General features: G+C 42.8%; 1 pseudogene across 1 annotated transcript in view; it reads right to left on the bottom strand.

The window, feature by feature from the left end:
* LOC123995177 overlaps positions 1-22,144 on the bottom strand; it is a 43,671-nt pseudogene that overhangs the window by 9,216 nt on the left and 12,311 nt on the right. The window contains exons 3-18 of the transcript XR_006831787.1: positions 10,473-10,615; positions 10,075-10,150; positions 7,352-7,454; positions 7,062-7,155; positions 6,592-6,703; positions 6,256-6,362; positions 6,057-6,098; positions 5,427-5,488; positions 5,174-5,179; positions 5,011-5,023; positions 4,819-4,913; positions 4,543-4,619; positions 4,393-4,407; positions 3,831-4,010; positions 2,544-2,636; positions 141-314 (exon numbers count right to left, since the gene is read on the bottom strand). The product of XR_006831787.1 is annotated as a clathrin coat assembly protein AP180-like (transcript). The remainder of the gene's footprint in view (positions 1-140; positions 315-2,543; positions 2,637-3,830; positions 4,011-4,392; positions 4,408-4,542; positions 4,620-4,818; positions 4,914-5,010; positions 5,024-5,173; positions 5,180-5,426; positions 5,489-6,056; positions 6,099-6,255; positions 6,363-6,591; positions 6,704-7,061; positions 7,156-7,351; positions 7,455-10,074; positions 10,151-10,472; positions 10,616-22,144) is intronic.

Below are 22,144 nucleotides of genomic sequence, written 5' to 3'. Positions count from 1 at the left end.
AAAAGGACACCCAGGAAAAATGCAGTCGACTGAAAAAAATGCAGGAGAGGAGAGGACATGGATGCAGAGTAGAGGACAGAGACGAAAGGGGACAAAAGAAAAGGTTAAGAAGTACCACACACACATGCGTAAACATTTACCACTCAAGAGGTCTATCGATGGGGTGGTGGGGGTGATAGGTGCTGTGATGGTGGATGAGGGGGCAGAAGGGGGCGCCCCTGAGTTAAAGCAGTTGTTCTCCATAGGCATCATGGCAAACAGGTCCAGCCCTGGGCCTACTGCTTCTGAGCTACCACCAGAGGGGGCAAAGGGGTCTTTGGGAGGAGAGAACAGGGGGAAGGGATGACAAGAGAAGATGGGGATGTTACGCAATGACCACAACACAGTGTAAAACGAAGAGCTATATAAGAGTTCAGTAGGGAAGAGGAGTAGCTGCATTTGTCTGAGATTCTGAGGGAGAAGATACAAGCTCAGTTAGGAATTCACAGCTACATGTTCTTTAGAAACAAACCGTAAATGTAAAAAACAATGAAGTACTGTATATGATCAAGAGATCATCTGGAAAATATGCATGTCTGATGAAAAACTATAGGAAAAGAACATGATTTGTGAAGAAATGTAGCAGGAAACATCTTTGAAAAAACAATATTAGTAGTATTCACACTCTCTCAATATACCAATAACCAGTGGTGTATAGTACTTAAGTAAAAATACTTTAAAATACTACTTAAGTCGTTATTTGGGGTATCGGTACTTTACTATTTATATTGTTATCAACTTCTACTTTTACTTCACTACATTCCTGAAGAAAACAATATACTTTTTACTCCATACATTTTCCCTGACACCCAAAAGTACTTGTTACATTTTGACAGGAATATGGTCCGATTAACATACTTATCGAGAGAACATCCCTGGTCATCCGTACTGCCTCTGATCTGGTGGACTCACTAAACAGCAATGCTTGATTTGTAAATTATGTCTGAGTGTTGGAGTGTGACCCTGGCTATCTGTAAATTATGTCTGAGTGTTGGAGTGTGACCCTGGCTATCTGTAAATTATGTCTGAGTGTTGGAGTGTGACCCTGGCTATCTGTAAATTATGTCTGAGTGTTGGAGTGTGACCCTGGCTATCTGTAAATTATGTCTGAGTGTTGGAGTGTGACCCTGGCTATCTGTAAATTATGTCTGAGTGTTGGAGTGTGACCCTGGCTATCTGTAAATTATGTCTGAGTGTTGGAGTGTGACCCTGGCTATCTGTAAATTATGTCTGAGTGTTGGAGTGTGACCCTGGCTATCTGTAAATTATGTCTGAGTGTTGGAGTGTGACCCTGGCTATCTGTAAATTATGTCTGAGTGTTGGAGTGTGACCCTGGCTATCTGTAAATTATGTCTGAGTGTTGGAGTGTGACCCTGGCTATCTGTAAATTATGTCTGAGTGTTGGAGTGTGACCCTGGCTATCTGTAAATTATGTCTGAGTGTTGGAGTGTGACCCTGGCTATCTGTAAATTATGTCTGAGTGTTGGAGTGTGACCCTGGCTATCTGTAAATTATGTCTGAGTGTTGGAGTGTGACCCTGGCTATCTGTAAATTATGCCTGAGTGTTGGAGTGTGACCCTGGCTATCTGTAAATTATGTCTGAGTGTTGGAGTGTGACCCTGGCTATCTGTAAATTATGTCTGAGTGTTGGAGTGTGACCCTGGCTATCTGTAAATTATGTCTGAGTGTTGGAGTGTGACCCTGGCTATCTGTAAATTATGTCTGAGTGTTGGAGTGTGACCCTGGCTATCTGTAAATTATGTCTGAGTGTTGGAGTGTGACCCTGGCTATCTGTAAATTATGTCTGAGTGTTGGAGTGTGACCCTGGCTATCTGTAAATTATGTCTGAGTGTTGGAGTGTGCTTCTGGTGATCTGTCAATCTTTTTTTTTTAAAGAACATTGTGCCGTCTCGTTTGCTTAAAATAAGAAATTTGAAATGGTTTATACTTCCACTTTTGATACTTAAGTACATTTTAGCAATTCCATGTACTTGTAATACTTACTTTCTTAACTCTATTTCTTGAACTGCATTGTTGGTTAAGGGCTTGTAAGTAAGTATTTCACGGTAGTATTCGGTGCATGTGACAAATACAATTGGATTTGACAATTGAGTACTTTTTCCACCACTGCCAATAACACACCAGATTTGAGTGTAACCAAGGAGCTTGCAGATTCATTTTGGGATAGAGTTTACCAAAGGAAAGGAAGCCTCAGGCGAAATCTAGCATGTAGTGGTCAACCACTGTTCTCATAGCAGCTTCAGCACCAATCTCCATGGTAACAACATCAGCCATGCCTAGAAACAACCAGTAGCATCACATTTCTAGGGAAACTAGCTACACCCGCCCACAACAATGGAATCAACACACTCTCTATACACAAAAGCAAATATACAAATGGATGCACCGAGCACTGGAACACAGCCAAACACACACATACGAACATCCACACAAATATACATCCATTTACACAGACAGACGCCACACAGTCACATATAACCCACCGGCAGCAGCGTCAGCGGCTGGGGTTGGCGTGGAGGCCGGAGCTCCGCCCTCAGCAGAGGCATCAGAGGTGGGAACAGGGGTCGAAAATGCATCTGATAGCCAACACACACACACACACACACACACACACACACACACACACACACACACACACACACACACACACACACACACACACACACACACACACACACACACACACACACACACACACACACACACATGACAGAGAGAGAAGTAGAGAGAACAGGGAAACGAATCACAAGCCAGAGACAATAAGTCAGTCAAGGAACTTCAGAAAAGGAAGGTCAAGAAGCCACTTAAAAGATAGACTGTGCCTGTAGAGTTTAGAAATAGTCATTTTACTTTATTAAGGTATTTCATGTACTTAATATATGGTATGGTACTATACTGTAGATTAAATACTTATGTCATGTCACGTATACAATATTTAATATATTTGATTAATATACTTATTAACAAATTGAGTTTAGATTAGTTACAAAACATTTACTTTGTGGCATGAGTGATTGACAGGTGAAGGGGTGAATGAGAATACAGACAGGAGGCACAGCAGAGTGTACGGAAGGTAGGCTTTAGCTACAACTAAAGCGGTAACTAGGTATTTTACACTACATAACTGGACAAGCATGGCGCAGAGTGAACCCAGAAACAAAGCAAGATTTCTCTTAGGCTCGGGTTTCCCAAACTCCGTCCTGCCCCCCCCCCAAACCTAAAGATGACCCTCCCCCAACTGCACGTTTAGGTTTTTGCCCTAGCACTACACAGCCGATTCAAATAATAATATTTAGCCAATAAATAGCCAACTCATAATCAAGTTTAGATTATTTGAATCAGCTGTGTAGTTCTAGGGGGAAAAAACAAAACATGTACCCAGGGGGGAACCCAGGTCTGAGTTTGGGGAACCCGGTCGTAAGCGGTAATAAAGAACATGACTGATTGATAGACTGGCTTTTCTCTGAAGTTGAGGAAAAGCTTTTGGACTATCAAACAAAAAGAAGCATGTGAAAAAATGTATGAGTAGCATGTCTGAGTGTGAGCATGCTTGTCTCTGTGTATATGTACAGAATGCATATCAGTATGTGTATATGCATGTTGACTGACATGTTCTGCAAACATGGTGTGTTTGTTTTGGGGTATCTGTGTTACTGTGTGTATATGCATGTAGAGAACACTGTATGTTCTGTGTGCATGTGGCGGGTTGGTTTGGGTTGAGCTGTCCAGCAGAAATTCTGTTGTAGAGAATCCTCCAGAAGCCCACTAACCTCCCAGCAGATCCATATTCGTTGCGCCGGGGGGTGGGGGCAGCGGCCGCGGCCGCATTAGGGGGAGGAGAGCCAGAGAGACTCCTGGCTCCGCAGCTGCAGGGGTGGACGTTACACCAGCGGGAGAGGGGACGGGTTCTACAGCTAAGGTGGGGTCAGGAAGCATGGACTCGCCCATTTCTGCAGGTACCCAAAAGGCGTACCAACCAACCCCAAAACAAGGTACCAAAACAACCCCATGAATCAACCCAAAATACCCCATAGGATCCAAAGCAACCAAACAAATCCCATTAGAAAGAAATGAAGGTACCAAAACAACCCAATTTTAAAAAACAACCAACAAAACATCCCATTAGAACCAAAGCAACCAAAAACATAAAGTCCCCGTATGAACCAAAACCAATAAGGAGATGCGGGGGAGGGAAAGAAAGAAGAGAGAAAGAGACGGCTTCCTTAGACTAGAGCAGCACTATGAAACACAGTGGGAGATCTAGAGGAACTGACACATACTGTTAACACACTAAAGAGGTTAATACCAGAGGCACTGTGGGATAGCACTCACCTGATCCAAGGAGGTCTGTGGCAGCATCCCCAGAAGAGCATGGGAGAAGGTGATGGGGGGGAATTCAATTAGATGATTGTTAATTAGATAATGTAACTACGTTTTAATTCATAATCAAGCTATGTATCAAGTTTTGATGTGGGACATTACCTCCCCAGGACGTAGGGGCTGCTGAGGCTCCTACTGACGGACCAGAGGAGGAGAGAGGGTCCAGATCTAAGAGAGAACTAGAGCGAGACAGAAGGGTGGAGACAGATGGTGAAATGGTGGCAGAGAGAGAGAGGATGAAAGGGGAAACACCGTTTCCCTTATTCACCATTTTATGAAATAAAAATGGAACAGATAGAATCCTAAAATGCAAGAACTGAGGGAATCGCTGAGGAAATTAGGTAAATGCTGCGGGAGGCAAAGGAAGTAGACACTCACTCGGTGGCTTCTTCAGGTGGCGGTGCTAGGGTGGGCACGGCGGCTGCAGATTTGGCGGGGGTGGAGGTCGGGGACACGTTATTGGTAGGGGACCCCTGGAATACAGAGAGAGAAATGCCTATTTGTATCCATGTGTTGACATATGAGCAGAAACAGAAAGGCGGGGAAAATAATGTTTAATCTTCCACTCACCTTTGTTGGAGACCTGAAAGAGAAAATAAAAAGTTCATATGACAATTTCATCACAGCTAGATATCACCTTTCAGAGCTGAAATCATTTACATTGAAATTACTTATTTTCATGACTTTACAATAAACTCATCTGTCAGAACCCAAAGGAAGTGTTTATGCTCACCCTTCACTGTGATCCCCAATGATGAACAGAAAGGAACAAAGAGAGAATAACTATTCAAGTAAAAGATAATAACAGGAAACTGTATTCAGAACACTATAGTGCTGGGACAGTAAAAAGTTATGAGTTTCCCTCTAGTTTTTCTCATCCTGTCATTTCTCATGTACTATTTTCTCTGTGTAAAGATAACTATTGGGGACATTTCCACATTTGAGCTCTTTCAGAAATGGGTTGGTTAGAGACAGGGTCCTCTTACCCCTTCTTCCCCTCCAAACTGTTCATGTGTGTCTCCAGAGACTCCAGGATGCTGCTGGGAGCCTGAGGAGAGAAGAGAGAACCAATCAGAAACACAGTAACTGCAGGTTTATGGGACGAACTTCCTCATTCCGCCGCATGCCAACACTTCAAGTAAGTCAACACCCTATTCTATTTCTATGGCAGCACCACTCCAAACCTTTGGTTTTTAACTCACCACACTATACCACCTTTGTATAAACTCAATGTCCTGTAGAATGAAGTGTTCAGGAACATTTTACTTAAACTCTACCATCTTTTGTGCAAACGGAAGCACACACATATGCAAACACACACACAAACTGCAGTCAGAAGTGTCAGTCTGTAGAACCCCATGCCAACACCCCATCCTCCAAACAGGCACTCTGCCAAGCCATCCTGTGTCTCTATGGTTACCGGGTCCTCAATAGGCTTAAAGGGACAGTCCTCGTCATCCGAGTCTACTAGGTCCGTCACCACCCCAGGGTGCAGACACTGGGATCGCGGGGAGGAGGGGGGGGGGGATTATGATGGATGAAACATCTCTGTTGGTGGCATGTTACAACTATTTCATCATCCTTCCAGAGAGTAAGCACAAAAACAAGTGACTTACATAGTTGATGTCAGGAATATCATTTTTGTCCACTCCGACAGTCTGTGGAACAAAACACACACAAGACACAATTTCCCAACCATATCAGTGCATCGTTCTATTTGAAGTACAGACGGACACTGCATATGAGGAAGCACTGTGTTAGTTTCATTTGGAGTTAGTTAGAATACATCCTAATCCATTAGGAAGTTTCCTTTACCTCAGCGAGCTTCATGAACTCTCCGATCTTGGTGACCCTGGTCAGGAACCTCTTATAGATCTCCAAGGCCTCCTTGCAGTCGCTCTTCTTCATCTTAAAGTATTTCTCTACAGAAACAACCGTTGTTGTGAAGAAGAGCATCTGCTAAATGGCTACATGGTGAAAGGAAGTCATTTATCTATTAACTGTTGACAAAGAGTCTGTCTCAAATGGCCCCCTATTCCCTTCTACTTTTGGCCAGGGCCCATGGGGCTCATAAGGCTGTGGTAACAAGTAGTGCACTATTTAGGAAAAATGGTGGCATTTGGTATGCATCCAATGAAATGTCTAGCTCACCTAATAGATTGATGACCCCATCGTTATAGGAGGCAAACAGCTTGACCAGATCCTTGAAGAGCAGCAGGAACCCTGCGTTGATGATAGGGTTATTCAGCTCCTTGGGATGGACCTGGGAGAGAGACCTTTTTTATTTAACCAGTCATATAGTATAAAAGAGGAGCATCAATTAACTCAAGCAATTAACTCATTTATTAAACTCCAGCAATATTCTGCTGTACCGAAACATCACCAATTGTACACCCCTACAGAAAGATCAAGGTCAATAGAAGAGAGAAAGAGGGAAGAGAAGGTATTGAAGATAAGAGACGAGAAAAAGAGAGTAAAAGAGAATGTTAAACAGGAAAATAAACAGTATTCTTTGAGGCCTGACAGTTTTCAGCTAATGACCATCAGTCATCAGAACACAAGTCCCAGAGAGCCAGCCAGACAGACAGACAGAGACAGACGTGACCAGATGTCCAACTCACGTCAAACTCCAGCAGTGTGTCGATCTGGGTCTGCAGGACAGGCATGCCTTTCAACAGCTTTTCTGGAGTCATTGTCCTCATCACCCCCTCAGCACTGAGGTGGAAACACACAGGGAAGACCATAAAGAGGGCCTCATGGATGAGGTGAATGACAGTATGAGGTGGCCTCATGGATGAGGTGAATGACAGTATGAGGTGGACCTGAGGGATGAGGTGAATGACAGTATGAGGTGGGCATCCCTGATGAGGACCTAAAAGGATTTTGAGAGACAGGGAAGTGAGTGACGCACCCCTTTTTGACTTTGGTGAAGTCGAAAGCCATCTGGCGGTAGGCGAAGGCCCTCTCATTGAGGTAGCGGCCATAACGTCTGATGAACGTAGACATGTCATAGCCTGAGGAACATATTGAGCATCACATTCACATCACACCAAAAATACAGCTCCTGATAAATCCAATGGCTAATGACTAAATGCATGTGCTAAACTCATACATTGTTTCATTTAACATCCACGGTTTCATGTAACACATTAAAGACAGTATTTTATCTTATGATTGATCTTGTCGATCAGTTAACTTCAGGCTCTTCGGTTTTCTAAGTTATGCATCTGATTTGAGGGTTTTGAAGGGATTGAAGGGGAGGGATCTATAATGACCCCAGGGCAAGACACTGGAGACAAGTGCAGGACATCGGAATCCTAGGGACATGAAGCAGTTTAGTGTGTGTGAAGAAGTTTAGTGTGTGTGAAGCAGTTTAGTGTGTGTGTGTGTGTGTGTGTGTGTGTGTGTGTGTGTGTGTGTGTGTGTGTGTGTGTGTGTGTGTGTGTGTGTGTGTGTGTGTGTGTGTGTGTGTGTGTGTGTGTGTGTGTGTGTGTGTGTGTGTGTGTGTGTGTGTGTGTGTGTGTTGCCCTAGCAACTCCACATAGATACAGCATGTACACACTGCTCCAGAACCAGTCCTGTTCTTCCTGCTTGATGCCTCTCTCCACATTTGCTGTCCAAATGATGTCCAAACTCACCAAAAATGACATTAGGGAAGCTACTACCTATACTTCTATAACTTTATGAGCTCAATTGCCTGTCCTTGCAATCAGTTTATTTTTGTTTGCGATCATTAGCATGTTTAGCTAGCAGCCTCTATTGATATTCACGATAAGTTTGTGCTAATTTTGTTAGCATTCTGATAATACACGCCTAATGGGCTTTTTTGTGTATTTAGTTCCCCCTTGAATGCTAAAACGGTAATACCGTAAATCCCAGGATGAGAGTAAGAGGACGGTAGGATGATATGAAAATCTGGATACTGTGCAACCCTATTATGTGCGTGTATGCATGTGCTAGTGTGAGTGTTTGTGCATGTACTGACAGTACTAAATGTTTAGCGGGGGCACATTGTACGCTTGCTCCTATTCCTCATGTTATTAGCTGTGATGTCCTTTCCTCTTCCCAGACAGCTCCTGTCTCTTCCTATCCTCCTCTCCTTCTGCTCCTCTCACATCGGATCTACTACATCTGTTTATGCTCTCAACTGGAAGGGAATCCACCCGTTTCACACCCCCAACACACACACACACACACACACACACACACACACACACACACACACACACACACACACACACACACACACACACACACACACACACACATACTGTGCATTCGGAAGGTATTCAGACCCCTTCGGAAAGTATTCTGACCCACTTTTTACATATTGTGTTATGTTACAGCCTTAATCTAAAATGGATTAAATAAAAATAAACATCTTTATCAATCTACACACAATACCCCATAAAGACCTTATTTACATAAGTATTCAGACCCTTTTGCTATGAGACTCAAAATTGAGCTCAGTGAAGCCTGTTTCCATTGACTATCCTAGAGATGTTTCCACAACTTGATTGGAGTCCAACTGTGATAAATGCAATTAATTGGACATGATTTGGAAAGGCACAGACCTTGACAGTGCATGTCAGAGGAAAAACCAAGCCATGAGGTCGAGGGAATTGTCTGTAGCGCTTCGAGACAGGATTGTGTCGAGACACAATTCTGGGGAAGGGTACCAAAACATTTCTGCCGCATTGAAGGTTCCCAAGAACACAGTGGCCTCCATAATTCTTAAATGGAAGAAGATTGGAACCACCAAGACTCTTCCCAGAGCTGGCCGCCTGGCCACACTGAGCAATCGAGGGAGAAGAGCCTTGGTCAGGGAGACGACCAAGAACACAATGGTCACTCTGAAAGAGCTCAAGAGTTCCTCTGTGGAAATGGGAGAATGTTCCACGTCTGGAGGAAACATGGTGGTCACTACAGTGAAGCATGGTGCTGGCAGCATCATGCTATTGGGATGTTTTTCGGCAGCAGGGAATGGGAGACTAGTCAGGATTGAGGGAAAGAACAGAGCAAAGTACAGAGCAAAGCTCCAGAACGCTCAGGACCTCAGACTGGGGCAAAGATTCACCTTCCAACAGGACAACGACCCTAAGCATACAGCCAAGAAAACGCAGGAGTGGATTCGTGATAAGTCTCTGAATGTCCTTGAGTGGCCCAGCCAGAGCCCGGACTTGAACCCGATCGAACATCTCTGGAGAGACCTGAAAATAACTGTGCAGCGACACTCCCCATACATCCTGACAGTGCATGAGAGGATCTACAGAGAAGAGTATGATAAACTGCCCAAATACAGTTGTGCCAAGCTTGTAGCGTCGTACCAAAGAAAACTCGAGGCTGTAATCACTGCCAAAGGTGATTCAACAAAGTACTGAGTAAAGGGTCTGAATACTGATGTAAATGTGATATTTCCATTTTTATTTGTAATAAATTAGCAAAAATATCTAAAAACCTGTTTTTGCTTTGTCATTATTGGGTATTGTGTGTAGATTGGTGAGGGGAAAAAACGATTTAATCCATTTTAGAATACGGCTATAATGTAACAAAATGTGGAAAAAGTCAAGGGGTCTGAATATTTTCTAAAAGCACTGTACACAAACACATTTTTTGGAAAGGAAGTGCATTTACCGTTGGAACCTGTTTTGTCTATAAAGTTGCTGAGGTTGAACAGAGCGGTCCTGGAGGCCAAGTACTGGATGAACCTCTGAGGAAACAGAAGGAAATGGGCTGACATGGCAAAACCATTCTAAAAAACAACAGCAAGAAAATAAAGGCATATTCACTGAAATAATCAACTACAAATTGAATACTAGTATGTTAGTCCAAAATCGAGAGTATATATTGCAAAGTGTGGAAAAGCATGTAAAAATAGCTCTTGACATGCACACTTTTTTTTGATAACCATGTTTCAGAATGAGCAGCATTCCAAATAGCACTGTTTTCAGCACCATGGACAGCTGTCCGTGGTTATGAAACAGTAAAATGTTATTTTATTGTGGTGGTGTACTAAATTACTGTCCTCTGACCTCATTGCCATGGACACACATATGGTGTGTGGTGACGAGGGCCTTGAAGACGACAATCCAGCTGGCGTTGGTGGCCCTCTCAAACAGAGTGTCAGCCATCTGAGGGATGTTCACATTGGTCGCATTGGTGGCTGAGATCAGATCTGAAACACATAAAGAGGTTAGTTTGTATTGGGGGGAGGCTGTTAGGTTCAGAATCAGTGAAACTGTACTGTTATTGATTCACGAGCAGTGAAACAGTCAGCCATTTTGAGAGAGTGGAATATAGCAGGATTCATTTTGATCCAGAGTTGTAAAATCATGATGAGTAAGTATTTAAAGTCTTAAGACAAGCTGGCCCAAGAAATATGAAATGCGCTGCCGTAGCTGAATCCAGCCTCGCATCAGGTCAAATGAGTTTGCTTCAGTCTCCAGACTGCTCCATTCATACGCTTTGTGGATTTGGAGTATGAGTGCGGGCTGTGTATTATGTGTGCGTGTGTCATTACCTGTGTCTGTGTGTGAATGCATCTGTGTGTCTCTGTGTGTCCGTGTGTCCGTGTGTGTGTGTGCGCTTGGGTATGGATGTTGGTTCTGCTACTGGAATGTGTAAAAGCACTAAAATACCCTTGGAGTTCTTCACTTCAATATGTACCTCATGGAGCTAAGCATTGCAAACGTATATTTAAGAGTCAAGACACACATTCAAAGCCTAAAAAAAAACACACACACACAAGCAGTGGTAGAGAGGATCCAATACACAATGAGAAATAGTGCCTTGTCATCATGATCTCCCCCATAGAAGAGACACTGCCACTCAGACAGACAGACAAGTCTGACTAAGAGCGCAATTCCCTCTGAAACACGTCAACTCAGCACTCTGGGAGATAGTTTGTGACAGACTAGCTGCTCGGAAGAGAGAGAGAGAGAGAGGCGGATTGGAGATATCATCTGGCCTTTATTGTTATCTTAAGTTACATCTATAGCAATAAAAACAGGACTGTGTGTGTGTTCATGCCATGTGTGTGACTATGTGCGTGCGTGCGTGTGTGTGTGTGTCTCTTCATACTCAAACACCAGGGCCTCGTTCCACAGTTGCGATGTAACTTAAGAGTGGCAGGGTAGCCTAGTGGTTAGAGTGTTGGACTAGTAACCGGAAGGTTGCAAGTTTAAATCCCTGAGCTGACAAGGTACAAATCTGTTGTTCTGCCCCTGAACAGGCAGTTAACCCACTGTTCTAGGCTGTCATTGAAAATAAGAATTTGTTCTTAACTGACTTGCCTAGGTAAATAAAAATTCAAAATGATCACAAATGGCAACCCAGGGGCATCATGCACCTATTATGTTAGAGGGGGCACAAAGTACGAGAGGATGGAGGGGGCCTGGAGAAATTTGGAAAAAATGCTGTTGTCTTATTACAGACTATTCCTTATTGGTATTACAGAGAAATAACAAAAACATTTTAGTTGTATTTATTTATGAAGATGGAACCAATAGGCTACACAGCTTGATCACATTCATAAACAAACATACCTCCTGAACATCACCAGCAGCTCAAATGAAATCAAATGCTGTGTTTCACTCTACATTCTCACCTCCTCCACTGGTGATACCGCACAAACTAGAGTATCTAGCATCCTGCCTAGGCATCTCTGTTCTCCGTGCACCTTGGAAAGAACCACTTACTGTCAGGATTTGGCCAGGGTTGTTCCGGTTTTTGGTCACTAGATGCCCCCATTGTGCCTTTTGACCTTTTGTTTTCCCTTGATCCCCATTATTATTTGCACCTGTACCTCGTTTCCCCTGATTGTATTTAAACTCTTTGTTTTCCTCTGTTCTTTGCTCTGTGTTTGTATGTTAGCACCCAGCCCTAGTACTCTGAGAACTCTTGTTGATCCCGGTGGACTCTCTTGTGGAATTCTGTGTTTTTTTTTGTTCTTGTTTGTTTGTTTGTTTTTTGAGTATCGTTTGAGGCTTTTTGTGCTTTACCTTCCACCTTGTGGATTTACCTTTTTTGTCTTGGAGGATTACCTTTGTTCTTGTAGGATTCCTTTTGAGGTTGTGGAGTTACATGTTTTCCTGAAGAACTTCACTTTTTACTTCATTAAATACACAGTCTCAAGTACTGCTGTGTCTGCCTCATCTTCTGTGTTGTGCCGACTATTCGTGGCTCAGTTGGTTAAGTGACTGTTTCTCACTCCGGAGACCCGGGTTCGTAACCGGGTCCTGACACTTACTAGGGAGCATGGGGGGGTTCTAGCTGCCTGGTCCAGTCAGTGTGCCCCCTGCAAAATACTGCTGACATATAAAAAATAGAAAATTATAATACGTGGGTTTAAAAATTCAGTTAAGTAATTCATTTAACATCTGACATTTTTGAGGGGCCACGTGCCTTTGTGCCCCCTATGGGCATGATGTCACTGTGTCCACCAACCATCCATTCTAGGATAGGGAAGGTTGCTACAAGCATAGCCAAACCATGTTTCTGTCCTGTCAAAAGCTGGAAGGCTGCAATATAATACATTATTCTCCAATACTGACGATACTGCATGCATGAAGAGGTGTGCATGATTGAATGCATGAAGAGGAAGGCTTGTTGGTCATTTCAGGATTAAAGATAGAGGGGCAGGGACTTTGTCCACAGGATAATATCATTGGTGAGGGGACTGGTGTGGTGACCCCTCCCCCCACAGCCACACACACACACACACACACACACACACACACACACAAACCATGATGTGCTAATACCGTCTCCTGTTAACAGCTTTTGTGTCCAGTGTTTGTCTAATGTTGAAGGATGTACAGACTGTTTATAGAGTCACATCTGAGATATTTAGCAGATAATCTCTTTGTCACTTCCTAGAATGATCTTAATAACATCACAGTACAGTGACAGGACTGACAACTGATGTCATTATTCCTCTATGCACCTGACACGCTTTACATCATATCCTGTTTGGATAGTCCCTGTCCCTGCTCTGTTTACACCACAGCTCAACCATATACTCCATCTCAACAGACAGCCCTGTTGTGTGTTGTTTATGTGTGTATTGTTTAAATGTTAATGGAGAGCAACAAGAATATGTGTGGCCCATCACATTCACACCTGCACCACAGAGCAGTGTGTGTGTGTAAGTCTAATGATGATTGACTGATCAAAATAAAGACTACTTCAGTAATTCACAGCAGGCAGGAGTGTGTGTGTGTGTGTGTGTGTGCGTGTGCGTGCGCGTGCGTGTGCGAGTGTGTGTGTGTGTGTGTGTGTGTGTGTGTGTGTGTGTGTGTGTGTGTGTGTGTGTGTGTGTGTGTGTGTGTGTGTGTGTGTGTGTGTGTGTGTGTGTGTGTGTGTGTGTGTGTGTGTGTGTGTGTGTGTGTGTGTGTGTGTCTTCATACTCAAACACCAGGGCCTCGTTCGACAGTTGCGATGTAACTTAAGAATTACGATCATCTTACCGGATGCATCGTTATGTACAAACAAACTTTTTTAAGAGTGTTTCCCAAGCACATAGAGAGAATGTTTGCTAAGTGCGTCGTTAGACCATGTGTTGATACTGATAGGATGGAAAGAAAAGCAGTGCTGCTCTCTGATCAGCTTTATCCATTCAAATCTTACCTTAACATTAGAATGATTCCACAATACTGATGACAGATCAGCTCCTAGAGATATATGGAGGTTTGCTTATTATGCTTACCCAATAATAATGCATTAAAGCACAGATTGTGCACATCATTGCGCTCGTGTTGTCACACATCATGAAACACATTGAGGCAAAAATGACAAACAGTAGCTTAGTTGCTAAATATAAATCAATTGATTGAACATGAAATATATTTCAATATGATTGAAATAGCCTATATAGCCCATGTAGCCTATTTATACAATAAGTATTCCGAACATTAGGAACACCTTCCTAATATTGAGTTGCACCCTCCTCTTTTGCCCTCAGAACAGCCTCAATTCGTCAGGGCATGGACTCTACAAGGTATCGAAAGCGTTCCACAGGGATGCTGACCCAATGCTTCCTACAGCTGTGTCAAGTTGGCTGGATGTCCTTTGGGTGGTGGACCATTCTTGATGCACACAGGAAACTGTTGAGTGTGAAAAACCCAGCAGTGTTGCAGTTCTTGACTCAAACTGCTGAGCCTGGTACCTACTACCATACCCCGTTCAAAAGGCACTTAAATATTTTGTCTTACCCATTCACCCTCAATGGCACACAACACAATCCATGTCTCAAGGCTTAAACATCATTGTTTAACCTGTTTCCTCCCTTTCATCACTACTGATGGAAGTGGATTTAAAAAGTGACATCAATAAGGGATCATTGCTTTCACATGGTCAGTCTATGGCATGGAAAGAAGAGGTGTTCTTCAAGTTTTGTATACTCAGTGTATTTCAATGCAGTCATCTCGGTTTTCAATTGAAGCATAATTCCATCCTTCACTTGTTTGTAACAATTTCAAATACTTTGGCAACTTTGTACTTGTAGTCAACTTCGTCCTTCTGTAGCTCAGTTGGTAGAGCATGGCGCTTGTAACGCCATGCTAGTGGGTTCGATCCCCGGGACCACCCATACGTAGAATGTATGCACACATGACTGTAAGTCGCTTTGGATAAAAGCGTCTGCTAAATGGCATATATATTATATTATATATTATATATATATCGGCAGTCACAGTCAGACAGATAGAATCAATATCCAGAGGTATCAGCTCTGGACAAGCTCCAGCAACAATGACTGACTAATTCATTGACTGACTGGATCATTGAAAAGGCCTACACACATAAATACATCCACGCACAAATATTATGTGTCCATGCATAGAAACATGCCTGAGGCTACACTGACCACTACACCATTGATTCCTGTCACATCACAGACTACATAGGTCTACATCTTCAATGTCTTTGTAACCCCATATAGCTCAGAGTTGACTACAAGTCCAAGTCGACTACAAGTTGACTGCAAGTGTGCATCAAGGTTCAGAAACCACAGCACCACATCAGACAACGACTGGCTGTCAGTTTGAAGTTGGTCGGTGTGGATTGTGAAAAGCTCCAGCTACTTCACAAGCTGTTTTAGCCCAGCCATGCTCGCCTTCGGAATATCTTCCCTGTTAGCTAGTGAGAGCTAGTGATAGTGATGCACAAGTTAGGCCTATTTGAAACATCACGATCTCCTGGCAGCATTTACCCACCAGATTCAGAAGCACGAAATGTCCATTATAAAAAAATATGCATAATTACAAAAAAAATCTATAAAAACATAATTCATGATGGTTTTTATTTTTGTTCGTTTTGCTGTCAAATATATATTTAGAATACTTTGTTTTTCAAGTGCTTTTATTTCAGTTTCCTAAATAGTTTTTCTAATTTTAGTTGTTATTTTAGTTTCAGTTTTTGTTTACTATAATAACCTTGTTGCTGATGACACAACAGTTGTAGGCCTAATTACCAACACTAGACAGCCTACAATGTGAAGCAAAATAAGGAGCTCATCGTGGACGACAGCAGACAGAAAAGGGAGAACACCCCCATCCATGAGCCGCAAGTTCCTTGGTGTGCACATCATTGAGGACCTGAGATGGTCCCACCACACGGACACGGTGGTGAAGAGGCCGCAACAGTGACTCTTCAACATCGGGCAGCTGAAGAAATTTGGAATGGCCCCTAAGATTCTCACAAACTTATATACCATTGAGAGCATTCTGTTGGGCTGAATCCCTGCCTGGTACAGCAACTGCACCGCCCTCAACAGCATAGCTCTCCAGAGGGTGGTGGGGTTAGCCCAACGCATCACCGGGGGCACTCTGCTTGCCCTCCAGGACATTTACAGCACTAGTTGTCAAAGGAAGGTCAAGAAGATCATTAAAGGAGAAGTTTACCCAAAATACAGAAACTCCCAAGTGATTCCATACATTGAAACTAGTTCATGGAGCTTGGGAGCTTCCCCTCTCCCCCTCTCTCTCCCCGTAGTGCTATACTGAAACACTACAGTATAGCACTACAGGGAGAGAATTGAATTCACTGCTCCGTTGCCAGTGAATTCATGATTCAGAAATATGCGAAATATGGACAAATGTGTTGTTTTATTGAAAGTGTATGACCAAATAAGCAATTTTTGTCTAAAGTACTATTGGCTTTGAGTCGGGAAATGTGTTCTTTTCCACATAAAACATTTTAGATCATTATTTTATGTAGCAGACTGGCACAGCACCGGAGATGGGTAACAACTGCGCATGTGAGCCCTCGTGGCTTAGACCCTGCTACGTAAAAATATTACTATACATTTCTTGAATCAAAACTGACAGTACTTTTTTTTGTAATATCTCATTCGCTCATACGCTTTCAATAAAACAACGAATTTGTTTCTTTATCGTGAATTCACTGGCAACAGAGCAGAGCGAGGCCTGCATCTAGCAATGACACGAGTCACGTGACCCATTTTTCTCAGCTGTTTCAGTGCAGCACTACAGGGAAAGGGCAAACTCCATTGAACTAGTTTCAATGCACAGTGCATTCGGAAAGTATTCAGACCCCTTGAATTTTTCCAAAATATATATATTTTTAAATCCATCATCAATCGACACACATTACCGCATCATGGCAAAGAAATACAGTTTTTTAGACATTTACAAAAATGTATATAAAACAACTAAAAACTGAAATATCACATTTCAGTAAGTATTCAGACCCTTTACTCAGTACTTTGTTGAAGCACCATTGGCAGCAATTACAGCCTCAAGTGTTCTTTGGTATGAAGCTTCAAGCTTGGCATGCCTGTATTTGGGCTGTTCTGGAGCAGGTTTTCATCCAGGCTCTTGTTTCTTATGGTCTAAGAGTCCTTTAGGTGCCTTTTGGCAAACTCCATGCGGGCTGTCATGTGACTTTTACTGAAGAGTGGCTTCCATGTGGCCACTCTACCATAAATGCCTGATTGGTGGAGTGCTGCAGAGATGGTTGTTCTTTTGAAAGGTTCTCCCATCTCCACAGAGGACCTCTGGGGCTCTGTCACCTCCCTGACCAAGGCCCTTCTCCCCTGATTGCTTAGTTTGGCCGGGCGGCCAGCCCTAGGAAGAGTCTTGGTGGTTCCAAAGTTCTTCCATTTAAGAATGAATGGCAAATTTATAAAAGAATGATGGAGGCTACTGTGTTCTTGGGGAAATTCAATGCTGCAGAAATCATTTGGTAACCTTCCCCAGATCTGTCTCTCGACACAATCCTGTCTCGGAGCTCTACGGACAATTCCTTCGATCTCATGGCTTGGTTTTTCATCTGAAATGCACTGTCAACTGTGGGACCTTATATAGACAGGTGTGTGCCTTTCCAAATCATGTCCAATCAATTACATTTACCACAGGTGGACTCCAATCAACTTGTAGAAACATCTATGATTATCAATGGAAACAGGATGCACATGAGCTCAATTTCGAGTCTCATGGCAAAGGGTCTGAATACTTATGTACATAAGGTATTGTTTTTTTATTTTCCTAAATTTGACAAATTCGTCGACAGCAACAAGCATCTTTCTGGTAAGGAGAAGGGCGGGGGGGGGTATGCCTTATGATTAACAAGATGTGGTGTGATCATAACAACATACAGGAACTCAAGTCCTTCTGTTCACCTGACTTAGAATTCCTCACAATCAAATATTGACCACATTATCTACCAAGAGAATTCTCTTCGATTATAATCACAGCCGCATATATCCCCCCCAAGCAGACACGTCAATGGCCCCGAACTTCATTTGACTGTAAACTGGAAACCACATATCCTGAGGCTGCATTCATTGTAGCTGGGGATTTTAACAAGGCCAATCTGAAAACAAGACTCCCTAAATTCTATCAGCATATCGATTGTGCAACCAGGGCTGGTAAGACCCTGGATCATTGTTATTCTAACTTCCGCAATACATATTAGGCCCTCCCCCGCCCTCCCTTCGGGAAAAGCTTACCACGACTCCATTTTGTTGCTTCCAGCCTATAGACAGGAAGCTTCCGCGCTCAGGGCTGTTCAACGCTGGTCCAACCAATCTGATTCCACACTTCAAGATTGCTTCGATCACGTAGACTGGGATATGTTCCACATTGCGTCAAACAACAACGTTGACAAATACGCTGATTCGAGCAAGTACATCGGCGATGTCGTACCCACAGCAACTATTAAAACATTCCCAAAACAAAAACTGTGGATTGATGGCAGCATTCACGCAAAACTGAAAGCGAACCACTGCTTTTAATCAGGGCAAGGTGACCTGAAACATGACCAAATACAAACAGTGTAGCTATTCCCTCCGCAAGGCAATCAAATTAGCTAAGCGTCAGTATAGAGACAAAGTAGAGTCGCAATTCAACGGCTCAGACACGAGAGGTATGTGGCAGGGTCTACAGTCAATCACGGATTACAAAAAGAAGACCAGCCCCGTCGCGGACCAGGATGTCTTGCTCCCAGACAGACTAAACAACTTCTTTGCCCGCTTTGAGGACAATGCAGTGCCACTGACACGGCCCGTTACCAAAACCTGCGGACTCTCCTTCACTGCAGCGGACGTGAGTAAAACATTTAAACGTGTTAACCCTCGCAAGGCTGCAGGCCCAGACGGCATCCCCAGCCACGTCATAAGAGCATGCGCAGACCAGCTGGTTGGTGTGTTTATGGACATATTCAATCAATCCTTATCCCAGTCTGCTGTCCCCACATGCTTCAAGAGGGCCAGCATTGTTCCTGTTCCCAAGAAAGCTAAGGTAACTGAGCTAAATGACTACCGCCCTGTAGCACTCACTTCTGATTTCGCCTGGTATAGAAATTGTGCTCACTCGTCAGGAAACTGTTGTTCAGAGGAGCTAGCCAACAACACAAAACACAGCTAACACAATCATTTCAAACTGAAGCTGGAAAGACTGCAAACTAGTGACCTTCGTTTCATTTGCCCTTTTTTTCAATTGACATGTCTTTGTATATATCCATAAAAATGATGCCAGTTGTTTCATTATTTCGACTGGCTGAGAACGACACGTCCATTACTATTGGACAGCTGGAGATCGAATTGGAATATTGAAACAATGTTGCAAATGTCAGAGAGACAGACAGCAAGGTTATACAAATCTCTGCTGTTCAAAACTAAATGTTAGTCTAAAAGAAATGTGAGATAGATGCTTTTTTATAGTTGGAAGTCAAGTTTATGAATTGCCTGGTTGGGCTGATGAGACGGTGGATTGCGCAGTCAGATGGAACAGAGTAAATAGGCATTTTAATGTCATAGATTTAGCCAGTAGTAATTTATGGAATAGACACCAGCTGGAATACGGTTTTAACCTATCAGCATTCAGGATTAGACCCACCCATTGTATAAAGACTCATTGAACGTTTGTCAGCTCATATTCTGTTTATACTGTATATTGTTGTTTATGCTCTGTGTATGTATACTGTATACTGTATTCTCGACATGGCTCGTCCAAATATACTGTACCTGCAAAATTGCAAGTTGAACATGTGCTCTTTACGACAGAATGTTAAAATTGTCAGGACCCGGTTACGAACCCGGGTCTCCAGAGTGAGAAACAGTCACTAAACCAACTGAGCCACGAATAGTCAGCAGAACCCAGAAGATGAGGCAGACACAGCAGTACTTGAGATGGTGTATTTAATGAAGTAAAAAGTGAAGTTCTTCAGGAAAACATGTAACTCCACAACCTCAAAATGAATTCCACAAGAAAGAAAAAAGCCTCAAAAGATACTAAAAAAACAAACAAACAAGAACAAAAAACAGAATTCCACAAGAGAGTCCACCGGGATCAACAAGAGTTCACAGAGTACTAGGGCTGGGTGCTAACATACAAACACAGAGCAAAGAACTGAGTAAAACAAAGGATTTAAATACAATCAGGGGAAACGAGGCACAGGTGCAAATAATAATGGTGATCAAGGGAAAAGAAAAGGTCAAAAGGCACAATGGGGGCATCTAGTGACCAAAAACCGGAACAACCCTGGCCAAATCCTGACAAAAATGAGGTGAAATCAAAAGGTTACATTACTGTGCTTACCATTTTCTTTTCCTAATTATATACTGCCTCTATGTAACGGATGTGAAACGGCTAGCTTAGTTAGCGGTGCGTGCTAAATAGCGTTTCAATCAGTGACGTCACTTGCTCTGAGACCTTGAAGTAGTAGTTCCCATTGCTCTGCAAGGGCCGCGGCTTTTGTGGAGCGATGGGTAACGATGCTTCGGAGGGTGACTGTTGTTGATGTGTGCTGAGGGTCCCTGGTTCGCGCCCGGGTATGGGCAAGGGGATGGTCTAAAGTTATACTGTTACATCTACACATCACACATTAAATTATGGATTCTCACACCTGCCTACTTTAATATATCTAATTTGGATGCCTATTTCTTGATTTATTTGTTCTATTTGTTGTTTGTTTGTTTGTTTGTTTGTTTGTTTGTTTGTTTGTTTGTTTGTTTGTGTGTGTGTGTGTGTGTGTGTGTGTGTGTGTGTGTGTGTGTGTGTGTGTGTGTGTGTGTGTGTGTGTGTGTGTGTGTGTGTGTGTGTGTGTGTGTGTGTGTGTGTGTGTGTGTTGTATTTGCGAGACATTCTACTGTACTGCTAGTAACTAACATTTCGTTGCACCTCCTATAACACCTTCAAATCCTTGTAGCGACCAATAAACTTTGATTTGATTAGAAAATGTAATTCTAAGCATATGTATGTTTTTCCCTCAAATTACTATCTGTCATATCACTCTGGAGTCATTTGTCCACCACTGTTCCTACCCAGAACCCCCTTTGTCATTAGTATCACCCCCGGAGTCTCTGAGCCTCTCTCCAATCTGTTTCCACAGCAACCGGACTGCCCCTTAAGGGTCAGCAATCATGACACAATGACGAAGGAGAACAAGTTCTATATTCTCCAAAAGAATGGCTTCACACAAAGACTAGAGGGGTTGAGATGTTTGATGTATCATCACAGTGGCAAATTGATGTCACCGGCAAAGTGTCAATGAGATATACAATATTCTTATTCCATGTCCATGTCTTTGTCTAGGCCTAGGGAATTATTTGTGGAATGTGTGTTATGCAAACACATAAAAGTGCAAACTATATGTAATATATATAATATATAAAGTAGAGATACCCTTCCATATCATTATCCCTGAGGAGAAGACAAATAATATGCCCTACCAGTGTTTCCCTTGATAAACATAGGTTAAGCGGAGCCCTTGCCTAAAAATGTTGACCTAATTTAATGTTTGGTGTTTGAAGCCTTGAATTTTGCCTTGGGGGCATTAGCTACTTGGCAAGAAAATAATATAGGGAGAACAGGGTGCCCTATATTCATCTAGTTTGTTGAATGGCCCTGGAAAAGTCAAGAGCCAAAGCTATATATATGTCACAACAAAGGGAAGACATATACAGTTGTAGGATCTTAATTTGAACTATATTGTCAAAGAAAAATAATCCTGCAGCAACAGGATTCTAACGTTTAAGCTCAAGTGTTGGTCTTTCATCCCTTATCACCCCCTATTTTGTTAGAAAATCCAACTTTGAGAACTGTTTCAGATGCAATATGTTCGCCATCCCTCCTGATCAGCGTCTTTTAGTTAGCAGTAAAACAAATGTAAAGTACCAACGGGACATTCAAAACTGTAATATCTTATGCTTCACGGAGTCGTGGCTGGATGACGACATTATCAA

The sequence above is a fragment of the Oncorhynchus gorbuscha genome, linkage group LG14 (assembly GCF_021184085.1).
Source record: "Oncorhynchus gorbuscha isolate QuinsamMale2020 ecotype Even-year linkage group LG14, OgorEven_v1.0, whole genome shotgun sequence".
Classification (NCBI taxonomy): domain Eukaryota; kingdom Metazoa; phylum Chordata; class Actinopteri; order Salmoniformes; family Salmonidae; genus Oncorhynchus; species Oncorhynchus gorbuscha.
Note: the sequence above shows the minus strand (reverse complement) of the source record. Positions and strands in the feature narration are given on the sequence as shown.